General features: G+C 35.7%; 1 long non-coding RNA gene across 1 annotated transcript; it reads left to right on the top strand.

The window, feature by feature from the left end:
- The first annotated feature begins 458 nt into the window (after positions 1–458).
- Positions 459–2,437, top strand: LOC132536943 (uncharacterized). The gene is made up of 2 exons (XR_009548470.1): positions 459–500; positions 2,194–2,437. It is a non-coding gene; the product is annotated as an uncharacterized LOC132536943 (long non-coding RNA).
- Positions 2,438–16,931: the final 14,494 nt, after the last annotated feature.

The following is a 16,931-nucleotide window of genomic DNA, read 5'->3' as shown; positions in this document are numbered from 1 at the left end:
TTTTATTTAGTTTATTATTTTAATGAGAAAGTGTAAATACAGAGGGAAAGAGAGAGAGAGATACCAGAACACTCCTCAGTTCTAGCTTTTTGTGGGGCTGGGGACTGAACCTGGGACCTCAGAGCTTCAGGCTTGAAAGGCTTTTGCATAACCATTATGCTGTCTCCCCAGCCCTATTAGGGATATTAATGGTTTACAGTAAATACATTTGTTGACAAATTGGTAAAATTTCTCAATGTTCTGCAAAACACTCTCATCCCCAGCTTAGGTCCTCCTCCACTATTGTGCACCAGGATCTGAAAGCCCCTAACCTCGCCTATCCCCATTCTTTGCTTTGATGCATTATACCTAACCCAATCCAAGTTCTACTTTCTGTTTCTCCATTCTGTTCTTCTTAACTTCTGTTCATGAGTGAGATAATCTCATATTCATCCTTCTCTTTCTGGCTTATCTCCCTTAACAGGATTTCTTTACGCTCCATTCAAGATCAGATGAAACAGGTAACTTTATCATTATTAGTAGCTGAGTAGTATTCAATTGTGCATATATACTATAACTTTCTTTTCTAATCATCTGTTGCTGGATACGTAGGTTGCTTCCAAATGTAGTTTATTACAAAGTATACTTCTCATGCCTGAGGTTCTCAGATCACAGGTTCAATTCACAGCACCACCATAAGCCAGAGCTGAGCAGTTCTCTGGTCTCAGTCTTTCTCTCTCACTTAAATAACGGAATCATTGAAAAATATACACAATAATTCAAATGACAGAGATAAAGAGAGAAGTTTTAAAAACAATAAGAGAAGCAAAGACTTTCCTAAAGGCAACCTCATACAACTATCAGTTAATTTCTCTACAGAAACCCTAAAGTCCAGAAAGGGTTAGCACCATGTAGTCAACATTTTGAATGGAAAAGGATACTCTCAGCTAAGTTATTACTTAGATCTGAAGGAGTGATGAAGAGCTTTCCAGACAGACAGCAATTACAGGTATGCATTACAATTAAACTGATTCTACAATAAATATAAAAATATAAAAGAAAAATAATGAATGATCTTGTCCTTAGGGATTAATAAGGAAGTAAATGAAATGAATATGCAGAGTTAAATGATGACAAACCTTTGGACTCTGACTACAGAACAGAGGTTACCAAAGGAAACTGGTGTTGAGTTGGGGAGTTTTGGGTTACATGTATGTAGGAATCCCAATGTATTTTGGAAAAAGGATATTAATTAGTTTGATGGTGGATGTAGTATAGTAACTTATTTTGAAGATGTGCAGAGTTGTTTTGCAAAAACATATATGATCTTGTAAACCAAGTTTACTTACAAAACAAAACAAAAAAGCAAATATTATTTAATTTTATTTTAATATATTTTCCCTTTTGTTGCCCTTGTTGTTTTTTATTGTTGTTGTTATTGATGTCATTATTGTTGGATAGGACAGAGAGAGATGGAGAGAGGAGGGAAAGATGGGGGGGGAGAGAAATATAGACACCTGCAGACCGGCTTCACCACCTGTGAAGCGATGCCCCTGCAGTTGGGGAGCTGGGGGCTAGAGCCAGGATTCTTGTACCATCCTTGCACTTTGCGCCACATTTGCTTAACCTGCTACGCTACCCAACTATTATTACAACTCCACCAACTATTATTTAAATAGACAGAAACAATTGTCACTTAATCTTATCATTGCTAGCTCTATTTTGTTTGTTTTTGTAATTATTAGGTTTTTACCACACTGGGATAACTCTTTCAGACAGAAAGAGAAAGATAGAGGTGGAGAGAGGACAGATGCTGACTACAGCACTGAAGCTCCCTCCAGTTCACTTGGGGGGCTGGATTTGGATCTGTCTGTGATTATGGCAAGGCTGACACACTATCCAGAGCACCTATTTTTCTAGCCTGCCAGCTCTGCTTTAAATTTGATGTAAAAGAAGTTTGAAACTCATTTCTGTTATTGGGTTAAGAGTTATTTTTGGTCTTCCACAAATATTAGTCCCAATTCTTTTATTGTATCACACACTTTCAAGTTTATCATATTGGCTAAAAAATAAATATACTAAATCAGGACATTTGATTTCATTCCACTGTGCCACAGTCTAAATAAAATGACCATTTGTGCTGAGGGATGATTTTTTTTTTTTTTAGGAAAGTGAGTAAGAAATAACCAGTTTCTATGGTTTTCTTATAAACAGCCTAGAAAAGTATAACAGCAAGATCCACAAACTCAAATCTGGAGTTCTGCATGACATGAAGGTCTGAAGAAATCTTATTTTAACTCATGCTTTCTTCAGTTTGTACCCTGCAGGTATTCCCTATAGTAGAACAATGTGGAAGACAAAAAAGCTTAGAGTCATTTATAGTCAACACGTGATCTTTTAATAGGATTTTTTATTCAACCTTACTTACAATTAAATCTGCATATGACAAAGTGTAAAATGTTTAATTCAATAATTTTTGGTAGATGTGCACATTTATGAACACCCCCTCTGCTGAAATATAGACTGTTTCTGTCACGCTAGAAGTAGGGTGACCAAGCATAGTGATAACTCTTCATGACACTTCTTATGTCCACTTTACAGAGGCAACCATTAATTTCTGTCACTGTTACTTAGTCTTGCTTATTCTTAAATTGCATATAATGGAATCATATATTAGGTACTGTTTTATTCCAAGAATCTTTACTTAACCTAATGATATTTATTTATTTATTTTAACCAGCTCAGCTCTGGCTTACAGATGGTGTAGGGGATTGAACCTGGGACTTTGGGGTCTCAGGCACAAGTTTCTTTGCATAACCATTATGCTATCTACACCCACCCTTAGACCTAATGATTTTGAGAGTAGTCTAAAGTGTTGCATGTGAGAGTGCTCAGTTTTTTGGTGTGTGTGTGTGTAATATAAGGATGTATCATGCATTTGGTACTGGATTGTTTCCAGTTTCAGAACATTTTGAGTAAACATGTTATGAATGATCATAGATAGTTTTTTTTTTGTGTGTGTGTGTGTGTGTTAATGTTTCTCTATGTTTTAATTTCTCCTGTTAAATAGTTAGGAGGAACAAGTCTCAGTGAAGTCCCAAGATATTCCTATTATGTGTATGATAAAGGGATAAACACTTTGGGAATGATATCAAAGGATGATGGTGGGACACCTTAGATTTTTCTGGATATTATTTTTGAATTGAAATAGTCCAATTCTTTCAGGAACTGTGTAAATAGATTCTTGTGACAATAAAAATCCTATACATCAACATGTTATTAATAAAGTGACATTGGAATTGGAAAATAGTCAAACTCAGTGTTATATTAATTTCTTATTAAGAAAATAGAACACTATACTGTGTTTAAAATAAGTGATTTTCTACTTTGAACAATACTCTAGGTGATTTTTTTCCTGTTAAATAATTCAAATAAACTCTAATTTCAAGGGAGGATCATAGGTTACTAGACTGTCAATTGTTATTTTTCATCTTGTACTTGGAATAAAACATACCAACTCTGGTATATATGCCTACCTCCTTTAATAAAAGTATTTTACTTTTCCCTAAGTGACCATCTGACATTAAGTGGCTCTCTGACACTAAGTGGAACCTTCTATCCTTCCAGAAAATCTTATTTCTTGTTTACAAGGGTCAAGAAGGATGATCCTATAAGCTTTCAAACACTTACTAGATATGTTATATAGTGAGAAAAGTAACAGGTCATTTTTTATGCAATGACTTTCTATTAGATGAATTTACTTTTACAATGAAGTGAGAGTCAATTCTCAGTTGCTTTTATAACCCTTTATCATACTTTGTGCTCTTAGTTTAAAGAGGCTAAAATTGAGCTACCAGTCAGTCAGTTGAGTTCTTTTTTAATAGGATAGATTGTAAAGACTTTACTTGTTGATTGATTTGTTAAAAATGTGACAGAATACTTAGTCATAAAGAGCCTATTCTCATTTAAGTACAACTATACTGTAAACATTTCAGATTTTGAATTTTTCAGAGTTGGTCCTGTACTAAAAAAAGTTCAGATTTTCTGTGAGTTTTTAAACATCATCTCTGTTCACTTACATTGTTTAACATAAAACATTGACTGTTCACCCGTTTTGGACATATTGTTCTATATATAATTTTTATGCATTTTTTGTGCAATTTTATCATGGCAAATGAAAATGTAGAAAATAATACTGACAATTTCAGAAAGCCTTAAGTAACTTTTATAAGCAAATGATATGTTTAAATACAAATTATGTTTATCAATATTCTATATTTGTGTGATAAAGTCTAAATTTTCCAGTTTTATTCAAAATGGTAACACAATAGACACAAAACAGAAACCCACACTTATCCCCTATCATATTTAATATATGGCAGAACTGAGTGTATCTTCTTGGAATATGTTTTCATTTGGTTAGATAACCCATTGCATCAAATCAGAAATTCAGAGCAGTGGAAGAGGAGAAAGGAGAAGCTATGCTATTTTATTCCATGTATTGCCTTTATTCCAATAAATTACCTGGAATTTCTGTGCTTTAAATTATGTACCTTGAAAAATATTCAATTTAATAATCACTTTTGGTGAATTGCTCTTTATGCGTATAGGAGACAATACATAGCTTATTTGTATAGCCTTGGAAGGATCTATATCTGATACTAGATGAAACAGAACTCTAGCTTATATAACAGCTCAGAATTAGTTTGTTTACTAAACTATGCAGATGAATCGAAAAATATTCACTGTTTCTTAAGTTGCTATGGTGATCAGCTGAATTATTTTGCTGTTTAAGCTTCTTGTTAGGTGATTAGAAGATCATCCATTAATAACATGGTATGTTAGCCTAACACAGTTGTGATTTGGTAAATACTGTTCAAATGATTAATAAGTATGGATAAGTGATTCTTTAGTACTAAGTTCTCAGAGAGAATTTGCTGTTGTTGTTTTGCTTTTGAAAAGCTTGACCCAAAATATATTAGCCATAGCTTCTCAGGTTATCTTTTCTGACAGAATTCCTGTAGAGTTAGTCTTATGATTCAGTTTATTGCATTTTTAAACCTAAGTGAAATTCCCCTTCACACATAGAGCCTTGATGTTCCTGGCTAGTCCTAAATGACAGTAATTGTGAGTTTTTCAGCATATTTGGCTTCCTTTATGAGCACAGGTAGTATTTTAGTCAAAAGAACGGTTCCATGATGAGAAGACTTAACATATATGGAATAATTTTGTCTCCACATATTTATCTATTGACACTCCATTTTTTCTACATTGTGCACTGGCCACCTTTGGTAATTACAAATAGAGTACTTGGTCTACTGTCTAACTAAGGACTAAATTATGTTTGGATTGGGAGAGGACAGATGCAAATGTATGAACATTTGAATCTTTTTTTTATTAGTGATTTAATAATGATTGACAAGATTGTGGGATAGAAGGAGTACAATTCCAAACAATTCCTGCTACCCAGAGTTCTGTATCCATTCCCCTCCAATGGAAGGTTCCCTATTCTTTATCCTTCTGGGAGTATACAACAAAGATATTTATGGGAGAGGTCTGGCTTCTGTAATTGCTTCTCTGCTGGACATGGGTGGTAATAGATGAACTCATACCCCCAGCCTGTGTCTATCTTTCCCTACTGGGGTAGGACTCTTGGGAGGTGGAGTTCCAGGACATATTGGTGAGGTCATATGCCCAGGAAAGTCAGGTTGATGTCATGGTAGGATCTGCAACTTGGTGACACTTGGTTTTCCTTTGTCCCTTTCAGCTCTCTCTTGCCAGTTTATAGATGAGTTATAATATTCACCATGGTTCCTCTTTGTCCCCTCCTCCATAGCTTATCTTCTACTGGCCTGGAAATTCTTCTCCCATTTGGAATTCCCAGGATGTGAAGCACTTTTTTTTTTTTGCACTACTGACTGTTAACTATTAATCCCCCAATAAAGAAATAAAAAATGTATTTGTTCTTCTGGGCATGTTACTGCCTGGACACTTTATTAAAATTACTTTGGTGCAGCATGTTAGAAAGTTCTGAGAGGGAGTCAGGCAGTAGCACAGCAGGTTAAGCGCACATGGCACAAAGCAATAAAGACCAGATTCTAGCTCTGGCTCCCCATCTGCAGGGAGTCACTTCACAGGTCAGGCGGTGAAGCAGGTCTGCAGGTGTCTATCTTTCTCTCCCTCTCTCTGTCTTCCCCTCCTCTCTCCATTTCTGTCTGTCCTATCCAACAATGACGACAACAATAAAACAACAAGGGCAACAAAAAGGAATAAATAAATACTTTTTAAAAAAAAAGTTCTGAGAAACTATTTTTTTATTTTTTATTTTCTGAGAAATGTAGGAATTAATAAAGACGGCTGAGATAGAGAGAAGAGATCACATTGCTTCTTCACCATCCTTGAAGATTTCCCCTTCCTCCAGTTTCCTCCTGGATGTTCCCACATAATCTAGGACTCCAATCCAGAGCATTGTATATAGCAAGCTGTGTAGTCTACTGGGTGAGTTACAGACTAATCCAGTAACTTTTATTCATTTACTTATTTATTTAGAGTCAGAGAGACAGGCAGAGAGAGACAGAGACCACAGAACCAATATCTTCCTTTAATTAGATGAGGACCAGACAATAACCATTTTTGAATGGAAGCATTTGAATTCAACAAACCAGTTAAATTAGAAAATTCATAAAGTTCAAAAATATTTTCAATTTTTTGTCCCTTGCACATTTTGTGAATTTGGTTTGTGTATATTCAGGGAATTCAGATAGTGTGAGCCCTAATATTTTATAGATATATAAACATATATGTATATATTATATATGTGGTATAAATCAGTCATGTATTTTTATAAAGAAGTCAGAATACATAAGAGTTTATATATTATACATCAGAAATAGTCATGGATATTTAAATTAAAATAAATTTTTGTAATTATATTCACTATTGAAGTATATTAGTGAATATAATTATATGTATATATATGCACTTAAATCTATAATTATATTAAATATTTAAATATGTATCAATGTACACAGTATATTTTATTTGTATATATACATAAAGTTATTGCTGATGTAATTATAATACAAATAGTTTATTTACCCTGAAAATTAATGTTTAAGTGTAATAGGCATTGGTGCCTATCTTGAGGATAAGAACATGTCAAACTTGGAGTGTATAGAGGTAGAAATATTCTTTATAAATTACTAAGTTAGCAAGAGTGTACATACTTATAATAGGTTTCCCCTATGACTGAGAAGGCTGGAGGTTGGGCTTCTCATTAAAAATGAAGTTCAGAGGCATGAACACTTTATGAATATTTAGAAAGGTAGACAAACTATAGACAACTACATAAAAAGTAAGTGCTTGGTAATGTTGTAACTTCACTTTAAAGAGAAATACCTAGACCTAAGAAAAAAAATATCTGGTATACTTATTGCTAACACACCAAAGCTCTAGAGATGTGGTTTATAAAGACATATTCAGATGGGCATGCAAAATAGCTCACTTGTATAGTGTGCTACTTTCCCATGTGTACAGCTTAGATTTGAGCTCACCCTCCACTACATTGGAGGAAATACTGGTTCCAGGGTCTCTTTTATTTTCTTTCTCTCTCTCTTGCTTGCTCTCACATGCCCTCTCTTGACTTTTCTGTCTCTCTGTCTTTATCTTTAAAAAATGGTATAGGAATTCAGGCAGTAACGCAGCGGTTTAAGCGCACATGGCACAAAACTCAAGAACCTGCATAAGGATCACAGTTTGAGACTCCAGCTCCCTGCCTGCAGGGGGGGGGTTGTTTCACAAGTGGTGAAGCAGGTCTGCTGATGTCTATCTTTCTCTCCCACTCTCTGTATTCCCTATCTCTCTTGATTTCTCTCTGTCCTATCCAATAACAACAATAACAACAGCAAAAGCAACAAAAATGGGAAAAATGGCCTCCAGGAGCAGTAAATTTGTAGTGCAGATACTGGGTCCCAGCAATAACCATGGAGGAAAAAAAATAGTATATACATTTTAGGACCGTTCTTCCTTGAGTGGCAGAGTAGGATGACCCACCCTCCATTTGGAGAGTGGGGTAGTCCTTACCATTGCTGTTCTCCAGTGAGGACAAAGTCCTGCAGAGGCCCACAAGAGGGCTTATGATGATTTTCTTGATGGAAGTGACCAGTGATGGTGGAGGGACGGATCTATTAGAGGTCTAGGCCCGTATTATCTGTGGAAATCCAAGGATTGATTCCCTGACTAGGGCCCTAGATGATGGAGTAGCCTGGTAGTGACCCAAAAGACCACCATTAGTGAGCCAGTCTCTTTCCCTTACACATTTTGTTGTCCTTGCTTTATCTCACAAACTTGGAATTTTTCTCAGTTGTTAAAGTGTTGACTATCATTTATTGTATCCAAATCTGTGTTAGGTTTATGGGTCTGACCTCAAATTATGGTAAAAATACACCAAGGGCTTTAGTGTGGTCTAAGTTAAAACTTAAGCTTTATTGCATTTACTTGTTTGAGGATTCTAATATAGGGGACAATAATTGTCCTTTAGTTGTAATATATATATATATGTGTATATATATATACACACACATATATATGTGTATATATATCTTGTATATATCTTGATCAATTGTATACAGTGTTTACTCTAAAAATAATAAGGGGTGACAATAATGCTGATGCTGTCAGAAGAGATTAGGAGATATATCTTACTTTCTTTTGTGTAGTTAGTTGAGTAGATAGTGTGTTTGATGGAAGTAGAGCAGGGACTATAATAGGAAAGTGTCTAGGCCTAAGCAATAAATAATTTGATTAGACAATTTATAGTGCCTTCTTTAGGCCTTTCTACTTGCTTGCTGAGCTTCTTAGGTCTATATCTAATAACATAGGACTATTAATCACTTTTACTTTGAGGTTATATAGTTACGTATCCCTAATTTATGGATACATGTATACATGTACCCAGTCCCTCTCCTATGCCATAGCCTATATCTAGGGTCTGTAACTTTGTTTTTTTTTATTTATTTTATCTATTTATTCCCTTTGTTGTCCTTGTTGTTTTATTGTTGTAGTTATTATTGTTGTTGTCATTGTTGGATAGGACAGAGAGAAATGGAGAGAGGAGGGGAAGACAGAGAGGAGGAGAGAAAGATAGACACCTGCAGACCTGCTTCACCGCCTGTGAAGCTACTCCCCTGCAGGTGGGGAGCCGGGGCTCGAACCGGGATCCTTATGCCGGTCCTTGTGCTTTGCGCCACCTGCGCTTAACCCGCTGTGCTACAGCCCGACTCCCGGTCTGTAACTTTGTTAGAGACTGCCATTTGAAATGGAACTAGGCAGTCACATGTCTTGGGAAAGGTCTTGCCATATTATTAGCTTTGAAGGGTTAACATCTCAGGCTTGGCATCTCTGGATACAACAGAAGCAAAAAGGCAGTGGCAGCATCATGTGGTGGCACTGGTTGCTTTGATTTAGTTGAGATCAGAAAAGGCAGTATCACAGAGTAAGAGATCAAGAAAAGAGACAAAAAGAAATACATGTAAAATCCCATTCTGAAATGAGTGTATTCCAGAATGTTCCCAGCTGTGACCATGAACTGCAAGCTCAGGGACTCAGTGGTTACACAGACTCCTGTGCTAATAGTGAATGTATATATGGGCCTTGGATCAGATCGATGGGGGTAAACAGTTAAGTGTATTTATATAATTTCTTCAAGTTTGGGAGCCACTCTCTGCCCTAATTGAGCTTCCTAGCCCTATTCTCAATTCTGAACAAATACATCTTCCCAGAAAATATTTTTGATCTACCAACATGTCAAGAAAAAATGAAGTCTTGGATCCCTAGAAACATATCTGAAATAGACCTCTACACTTCTTTCTAACCTAAGATCTCTATTCTCATCTGCTTTATTCTTACTTTTTAATTCCTGTTTATTAAACATTTTGTCCTGCTTTATATCTTACTGCCTTTTAGCCACCAAGTTGCAGATGCTATCATGATTCCATTCTGACTTCCCTGGGCAGATGACCTCACCAATGTGTCCTAGACCCTCACTTCTCCAGAACTCTACCCCACTAGGGTAAGATAGAAACAGTCTGGGGGTATGGAATAACTTGTTAATGCTCATATCCAGCAGAAAAGAAATTACAGATGCCAAAGCTCCCACCTTCTGTACTTCAAAAAGAGTTTGGGTCCATAATCTGAGAGGAGGAGAAATGTTAGGGGATGATGACCATAGGGCTCTGAACTCCAATTCCGTCAAGACCCAGAGAAAAAGAAAAGACATTCAAAAGAAGCAATAAGTGTAGGTTTGACTTAGAAAGATAGAGAAGGCAGGACCATAGAAAAATGTGTGCAAATACATGTAAGTATATATTGTTACAGAAATAATAGTCAACCTGTATCTGTGACCTTGGGGGTGGAGGGAATGGGACATAGAACTCTGGTGGTGAGAATGGTGTGAAATTAAACGCCTGTTTTCTTATAATTTTGTAAATTTATATTTAGTCACTAATAAGACATAAAAATATTAAAATGTATATACATAAGTAACATGGAGAGAGAATTCCCAGGAAATTGATGTAGATATCTGTTTAAGGGAGTAAAAATCAGACTGACTTTATTCAAGACTTTTAAGAAGAATGATAAAATAAAAAAGAAGAAATCATTTTGGAAATAGAGAATAGCCTTGATTCTGGGAAGATATGTTGGCACTACCTAGCTAAATTATCTGACTCTCCAAAGGGACATTTTGTTGCCTATTTTGGCACTATGCATTTGTGTTCCTTGAATTAGATACAAAATATTTTCAATGAAAACTAAACAAAACAAAATATTTTTAGTTACAATGATTCTTAATTTGAAACTGTGATTAAAGGTTTAGTAAAAACGCCAGTTTCTTCTCTCTCTCTTTTTCCCCAACCTGTGGGAAAAAAATAAAAAGAAAAAAAAGCCAGTTTTACTAAGATAGGACCATGCTCCATGCTATTCCAACAACTATACAGAGAACAATATGACACAAATAATCCTTATCAGACCATATGTAGGTTGATCTGGATGACATATCTCATCAAACTTCTCAGCAGAGGTTCTGCAGGCTAGGAATGAAATGACATTTTCAAACTGATAATAGACAGGAATTGCAAGTCAGCAAGACTTTACAAGCATATCATTCAAATATGATGGAAAAATTAAGGGCTTATAAATACAAAAGCTAATGGAGAAACTAAGAAAAACAAATCACTGGGCATAGTGATTAACATTAAAATTGAATGAGAAACAAAGCAAATGTGCTACTAAACAGCTGTAAAACATAAAAGGAGATAAATAATTGGACAGAAGTAAAACATGCAAGCAGTGAGACAAGAATAAAATGAAAACTGTTTCAAATATAGTAAGGTGGATACAATCCTCATGGTAACAACAAAGTATAGAGATAGAAGAAAAGGATGAAGAAAATTGATTACAAATATGAAAAAACTTCCATATTGAAAAGTAGGTGGAAATAAATGGGAAAGAAAACCAAAAATATTATAATACCAGAAAAACAAAACCAAAGTTGGATAACAGAAAGTCACATATATCAAAAGTCTCTATAAAATGTGAATGCACTGAATTCCCCAGTACAAAAACAGAGTATATGAATGGATCAAATGAAAATCCAAGATAGCATTAAAAACCCAGAAATGGATGACTAGTTTATGATAAGGAGGCTCACAGTATTGAAAGGGAGGCTAGTCTTTTAAATAAATGGTGCTGGGAAATTTACCTTCAATGTGCAGATAAGTGAAGCAGAACCACCACACAAAAATCTTTCACAAAGGCTAACTAAATGGGTGAAAGAGTTGGACATTGTATCAGAAGGCATTGAATAGATAGAAGAAAACATTGGAGACTTGAGTACAGTATACACATTACCACGCACAAGAACCAAAGTTCAAGTCCTCAGTTCTCACCTGAAGAGGAAAGTTTCTGAAGAAGTGGTCACATAGTATTGCAAGTATATCTATCCTCCATCTCTGCCTCTCACCTCTATTAAGAAGTAAAGAAAGAAAGAGAGAGAAAGGAAGGGAGGAAGGAAGGAAAGAAAGAAGAATGAACAAACAAATATGATTGCTGTAAGTGGTAGAGCCATTCAGGCACCATGTCCCAGAGGTAATCGTGATGGCAAGAAGAAAAAAAGAAAAAATAAAAAAGACAGAATATTCCCTGATTCCTGATTTTTGCTTCAGAAATGTCTTCAAGAGCACAAATGCAAAAATGAGCCAATGCAATCACATAAAACTGAGAGGCTTCTACATAGCAAATGAAACCACCACCAAAACAGAGAAACTTAATGGAAGAGAATATTTACACATCAAACATCAGATAAGGGTTAATTACCAAAATATACAAAGCGCTCACAATATTCAGAAAGAAAAAAAAAAAAACCTACCAAAAAATGGGAAGAATCTTCACCAAATAAGATCCAGTTAGTCAAGCAGACATATGTAAAAATGATAACAATCAACGATTTTCAGAGAAATGCAAATAAATACAACAATGAAAAACCATTACATACCTGTGAGAAGGTCACACATCCTAAATGTCAGAAACAACTAGTAATGATAAGGATGTGGGAGAAAAGAAGCCTTGCTACACTTGATATGATGTCATTTGGTTCAATTCCTGTGGAGAATAGTCTGGTCCTCTAGGAAACGGTGTGGGCTGGTTTTAGAAGTGAAATGAACTGGGATTTGTGGTTGCTTTGGCCTCTTAATTGCCTTCTTATTCATGAGGATGATTTCTGCTTCCTCATCATATAAGTCTGTATCTCTAACTAGACCGTTACGGTAACAACTGAGTTAATGTAGAGTATTGTAGACTGGATGTGGTGGTTGCATCATTTTCTGTTTGAGATATACCAAACAGTCACTCTTGATTTATAGCACAAAAATTGCACGTGTGATGCTATGTTTAAGTAAGTATTTTAATCCCTCTAAAAGTTAATCTCATATTCAAAAGGGAGTACCAATAGCATTTGGGAACTTCAAAAGGATTTTTTGCTTGTTTTTGTAAGAAAGAACAGATTTGTTACATGTATTTGTCTTTGAAAGACGGTTCAATGTAAGCTGATGGTGAAAAATATAATGCAGAAGTGTGGAACATCTTCAATTCTTTTAAATTCTCAAATTTTAGAACCTATTTTATATCAAGGTACAATTGCTTTGGAGTTGAATGATGGATGGGTAAAAAGATCATTCTTTCACCTTTTAAAATGGTTAAAGTGACATTGTCAGTGTGGCTCAGTGTTTACTGTCCTTCTACCTCTAGATTACATGCTTGATGCACTGTCACTGGAGTGATAATATCTTGTTAAAGTCATGGCTGTGAGAAACTGAAGGTGCCTTGTTAGTGTTGACTCCAACATTTTTCACACTGTACTTTAAAAGAGTGTTCTTCAAATGATTTCTTAAGAAGTATTGTCCAGCTTGATCTAAATATAAAATTCTTTTAAGATTATAATTCCTAGTGCAAAACATTTCAGTAATGTTTTGTTGCAGTTGAATTTAAGACAGTTGTGTTACCTTGTCATACCAAAAGTAGTATGCTTTGATTGGAGGCAGTGCTTTTACTTTGTATGCTATTGGTGCTTATTTTTGTGTGTTTTGCTCTAATCACACTAGTTTTCTTGATTTTCTTTGGGTAGGGCCTTTGTACTTGCTGTCATCTCTGCCCAGTGCTTCTCTGTCCTAAATCTTTCCCTGATGGAAACACTGTTCTCTCTAATCCTACCTCCCTAGAGAGACATTTTCTAGCCTCCAGCTTCTTAGCAACCACTACCATCAACTACATAATTTATGATATCATGTTATATTTCTTACTGTACCTTATATATTATTTCTAGAATGTAAACTCCTTAAAATAAGATATATTGGGCTGGCATAATAACTCACTTGGATAGGGTGCTGCTTTGCCATGTATGCTACCCAGGCTAGAGCTTTGCCCTTATAACATTGTAGGAATCTTCCATACTTTGATTTCTTTTACTCTCTCTTTGCCTCATACTAGCTCTCTGAAAAAGTCATCCTGGAGCGGGAAAGCCTTGGTGCTTATTAAACAACAAACAAACAAAACCCAATTGATCAAGACATTGTCTTTTCTTATTGTATCTACATATCTAGAACGATATCTAACATAGAGTAGGCTTTTGATATTTGAGGACTGAATGGGCTCAGGAAAGAAGTATATTTATTTCATGGTCATATTCACTTGATCTGAAATTTACTCATTATTACTTGCCAGATTTTGACACAAACTATTTTCCTTCACCATGCCAAGCTTTCATTTAATGTTTTAAATCATGTCTGGTTCTGGAGAGGCGGCTCAGCCCATAGAGTGCATACCTGTATACATGACTACAAGTTTTCTCTCTGATACCATATATGATATAAAGATTCTCTAGTCTCTTTTTTTCCCTCTGTGTTAAGTAAATACAACACGGAGAGATAGGTAACTGGGTAGGCTCCTTTCTATGCCATACACACATCTTAAGTTCTGGTTTGATCCCAGACACTATGTGGGAACTGCCATAGCTTGATGAGCTATTATTTGTGGTATTCACATTTCCCCAGAATGAACAAAACAACCCAGAGTGGGTAAAACAGCACTTACACAAGCCTCAGCTTCTGGAAAGCCAATTAAAACATTAATGATAAAACGTGCCTGGTGTTAATGAAGTAATGGGTAAAGGGCCTGCTGTAAAGTGAATGATTCCTAAATTTTCTTCCAGATTCTGTGTAGCTGATTGTGCTCTTTGCCTATACACTTGGCAGTCAGGCTTTTTCTTACTGTGACAGAATGATGTGGTGCTTGTGGATCTGTTGGAAGCCCTCAGAGGCTTGTAGTCCATGAGTTTGAGAACCACTGAACTATGTCCACACAAAATGAAAAATAGATAAATGGAAAAACAGATGTTCTTGTGCCTTTGAATCCCCAGCTGGGGATCTTGTCTGCAGTCTGAGAAGACTCCTGTGGGTTTGTGTGTATATTGCAGAGGGCACCAAGTAGACCCTGCTTGCAATTAGATGCATGGTACATTTTTCTGGGAAGGATATGGAAAAATACTGACTTCCCTGTTATGGTTAGCAGTACAACATAGGAAAACTGGGAGAAAAAAGCAAAAACCTCTCTCACTTTTGTTTTTATTATTATCATATCATTATTTCAAATTCAAAGAATTCCCTATTTCATTTCATTGATGAAAACACTTCTACAATTTCTAGGGCCATGTTAAGTGAATGCAATGGTGTTTATCAACTGGATGTCTGACCTCAGAAAAAGGAATGAGGGCTTGAACAAGATAGAACAATGATAAGATAATATACTTAGATAAAACTTATGAGGTGAAAATAACTATTAAAAAACTTTTAATCATTTATTCTTTTAGTTTTCACAGTGACTCTTTTAGAGAAATAGCTTTCATCATTTTCCATCTTACAGATGATGTAGCCATGAGGCACCAAATGTTCAGATCACAGTTGGGCCATTGTAGAGCAGAGCTCAAAGCTCAGGTAGTCTCAATCACTGCCCTATTTTTTATTGTATGGTAGAAGTGGATTGCACCAACCTTTGTGTCCCCAAATGTATCTTGATTTTCCTTGGGTCCTTCCTCAGGTCCTGTTGTAGAACTCTTTCTCTACTCATTACTAAATGCTATTCCTTGGAATGGACAACCCAAGATAGATAAATAATAGTAGCTAATATTTGCTGAGAATTTAGTGTATAACATACTAAAATTCAAGGGTTCTATATGTAAAAACCACTTAATCCTTTCTCAATAATTCTGAGTATTCCTGCTATCAACATTTTTTTTTATTTGCCTCTAGGGTTATTGCTGGGGCTCGGTGCCTGCACTAGGAATCCATTGCTCCTGGAGGCTATTTTTCCCTTTTGTTGCCCTTGTTGATTATTGTTGATGTGGTTGGATAGGACAGAGAGAAATCGAGAGAGAGAAGGGGAAGACAGAGGCGGGAGAGAAAGATAGATACCTGCAGACCTGTTTCACCGCCTGTGAAGCAACCCCCTGCAGGTGGGGAGCCTATGCTCAAACCGGGATCCTTACTCTGGTCCTTGTGCTTTGCACTATGTGTGCTTAACCTGCTGCGCTACCACCTGGCCCCCTTCTGCTATCAACTTAATTTTGCACATAGGGGAAATTATTGTGTTTTTTTTTAATTGAGGGAGGATCAGATAACCAGATGCAAAAATAAGTAATATGCAGGCAAAATTTCATTGTTGAGCTTTAGAATGACCATGTGGCTATGATTGAGTCAATAAGGTTGCATCATTGTAGATGGGAAATTAGATGGAGTATTCATTTTTATTGTTCCATAAGTATATTTCACTAATTTTCCATACCATAGACAAAGGGTCCTAAAGAATGTATCCTTTGCTATAAAATGAGAGATCATTCCTGTGGATATTGGCAGATTGTGAAGGATTCTCTGCATTTAAGTTTCCTCATCTATAAAGTGGTATTTGCCATATACATAGTTTCTACTTTTAATTATGGTAAAGAAACCAGTGTTGATAATGGATTGGGGTGCTCACTTGATCATTAGACTTTTGCAAGTTCTGACTTTTAAATCCTTAATAAGCCATTGGTTAGGGGATGGGAGTCAGAAGCATTTTGTTAGCAGAACATCCTCCTACAAATTATAAGCTTTCCTTATGTATTACACAGTTGGGAATGCTTGTTTAGAAACAAGCCCTGAAAAAAAAAATCTCAGAATTTAGTTAACTTGCACAGTTTTGTATGTAAGACATATATAATTATTGAGCCAAAATTTCCACTTTAATACTGAAAGCAGTTGCTTTTAAACTTTTTGTCCAATTTACTAATTTTTATTGAGTTTAAATGTAGCGTATTTGAATTGGATTTGGAGGCTAAAGTAAGATTCTGTCCTACAGTGGGAATGACT

The sequence above is a fragment of the Erinaceus europaeus genome, chromosome 2, assembly GCF_950295315.1.
Source record: "Erinaceus europaeus chromosome 2, mEriEur2.1, whole genome shotgun sequence".
Classification (NCBI taxonomy): domain Eukaryota; kingdom Metazoa; phylum Chordata; class Mammalia; order Eulipotyphla; family Erinaceidae; genus Erinaceus; species Erinaceus europaeus.
Note: the sequence above shows the minus strand (reverse complement) of the source record. Positions and strands in the feature narration are given on the sequence as shown.